We start from the raw sequence: 2,794 nt of genomic DNA, 5'->3' as shown, positions 1-2,794 counted from the left end.
GTCTGTGGCCCCAAAAGGGTGCTGCCTCAGCGGCTCTGTGGCTCCCGCCTGTCCCAGAAGCTGTCTGCCTCTGTGGTCCTCACTCTAACCTGTACAGACTAAGTTCAGCGGAGTCCCGGACTGACCTTCTATTCTATAGAACAGTAAGAATAAACCTGAGTTGCTTTAAGCCACAAAGTTTTTAAACACTCTCACAATATTATCACAAAACGGAGTGCTCGGCAACTTCCCGACTGCCCTCTTCCTGCCTCCTGTGCCCACCGTTCTTAGGCATCAGCATGCCGGGTCCAACGCCCAGTGGCACCAACGTGGGCTCCTCTGGCCGCTCTCCCAGCAAAGCGGTGGCCGCACGGGCTGAGGGATCCACTGTCCGGCAGAGAAAAAAATGCCAGCTGTGGGACCCGTAGTGCAGGCCGCACCACCTCTGCAGGGACTGGGGGAATGTGGCGATTCTACACGGAAGATTCCCCAGGGCTCAAAGTGGGCCCTGTCCCAGTGCTGGTGATGAGTCTTCTGTTCATCGCTTCGGTATTTATGCTGCACATTTGGGGCAAGTACACGCGATCGTAGATTGGGCTACATCCATCTGTCATCTGAAGAAGAAGAAGGAAAAAACCCAACATATCTTGGACCAAAAGTGTAGTGATTTTCTGTTCACGTGTATTATTCTACAGATAATAAGAATTGACTTTGAGAAATCAGTTTTTTCTATGGCTATTAAACTTTGGAATTGCTTTAAAAAAAAATATTATCACAAAACTAGTACACCTATCTAGATTTTCAGTCTCTTCCCAGAAGTGGAAACCTAGCCTTTTCAGTCCAGATCCATAATCCAGACCTCTTCTTGCATAGAATGTATCTTCCATCATGACCACCAGCTGAATTTATTCAGGCCTGCTGATGGGCACACAATTCTATGTAACTTGCAAAGAAATAGCAACTTGGGCAAACACTAAAACTTTCAGCACTGGAGACTAAACTTGGGGCCTTCATTATGCCTAGACCAGCACTCCCCACCCTGAACTACACTTCTACTCTTCAAGAGATAATTTGAAGTTTGTTTCTGATGCTGAGTTCCTTAAATTAAGTTCCCAGGGGGACAGCAACTAGTTTTTGCTTGTAATTTCATCTTCAGAATTTAGACGTTCGGTTATTTGTTCTGTTTTTAATACACTAAGTGTCGTAGAAATGCCTTTTGGAGATTTAATAAAGGAATTGTCACTGGCCATAATAAAAATTTGAGAAGGCATAAGACACTCTATCTTTTTCATTCTTGGCATTGTTGTATTATGAGTTGTGCAATGGTATTCATCAGGGAACTTTTGTTCTTCTTTTGGGCACAAGCACGGAAACTACAAAACAAATGAGAGATATCAACAGAGGGAACAAAAGGATTCAGTAGATCCAAGGGGAAGAAGAAAATGCATTGGTGAAGTACGTTTCAATGACTGAAGAAATCCTGGCACTGGTCTAGTAAGCAGTGACTTCATTATGTAAGCATTGGCAGGATATGGCGGACAGGGAGGAGTAAGAGTGGTCCTGTTTAGAAGTTACTTCAAGAAAGTTTTAGAATCATCTGAGAAATGACAGGTCAATGAACCATTGCAATTGATATGGGAAAAATAAATAAATGTGACAAGATGTCACTTTGTGAGGTAAGGCCAGAAGAGCAAGACAGGATGCCTCAGCTACCACCAAGACCAAATCAAGTGAATCCAAAGATGTTAAGCCATCCACATGGTAATCCACTTGTAGGTGAAAACAGTGTTTAAATTACAGTCTTTGTGTTATACTTTCAAAATCTCTAGTTATTTTCTTCTGCCTTCTACGGATTTCTAAATGAATGTTTAATTGGTTCCTAAATGTCAAATTTAGTTTAAACATGATCTTCTAATTCATACTAAGACCTGACTTTTATGATCTCTGCCTAGGGAATCTACAAGCACTCTGAAAAATCCTAAAGTTGAAGGTATATAACCAACATATAGGCACACTAAAATAAAAGTGATATAAATAGTTGTGCTTTAATAGGAAAAAACTGTTTTGATATTTGACACAAATACCCATTAAATAATCATTAAAGATTTCTATCCCATATGAAATCAGTGGAAAGTGGACATGTAATCCCATGGTTATAGGAGGTAGGGACAATGGAAAGCTCACAGTTATAACTATTCCCACAAATTTCAAATAGATACTGGAAAACTACAAGAACTAGAAACTATATCATGGACTGCAAGAGACACCGAGACATATAAGAAAGATCTTATATTTGGGAGATATATCATCGAATGATTGAACTGAATAAATAGAATGATTTCTGATCTGGGATTGGGTGATATAGATTCACTTCTTCCTGCTCTTTCTTGCTAAACACAAGTATAAAACCAGGAAATAATATAAGAGACAGCCAATGGGGAAACTTGAAGGATGGTAAAAAGAAAATCAAGTCATGGGTCCTGGGACTAGAAGAATAGCGTGCGTAAAGAGTTCTTAGAGTCCAAGCCTATGTTTATGCACCTCAAGGACTAGTGGGTTCATGCTTCTCCATGATCCATGAATCTTTTTTGACACCAAACAAAACAAATACCATCACCACAATGACTGGAGTCACTTCTTTTCTGATCAACAAGGGTGAAGTTATGGATCTCAGAGAAGAAACCACAATCGCAACTTCACTAAATCATCATAATCCATAACTCCATCATAAGTACATGTCCTTACACCCACAGATAAATGTAGTCCTCTCCCTCATCTAAGAAACTTTTCTCTGCAATGGATAGACACCTGAACA

At 40.6% G+C, this 2,794-nt stretch overlaps 1 pseudogene; it reads left to right on the top strand.

The window, feature by feature from the left end:
* Positions 1–218: 218 nt before the first annotated feature.
* Positions 219–608, top strand: LOC110290326 (annotated as a pseudogene).
* Positions 609–2,794: the final 2,186 nt, after the last annotated feature.

The sequence above is a fragment of the Mus caroli genome, chromosome 2 (genome assembly GCF_900094665.2).
Source record: "Mus caroli chromosome 2, CAROLI_EIJ_v1.1, whole genome shotgun sequence".
Classification (NCBI taxonomy): Eukaryota; Metazoa; Chordata; class Mammalia; order Rodentia; family Muridae; genus Mus; species Mus caroli.
This window is presented reverse-complemented; position numbering and strand designations above follow the sequence as displayed.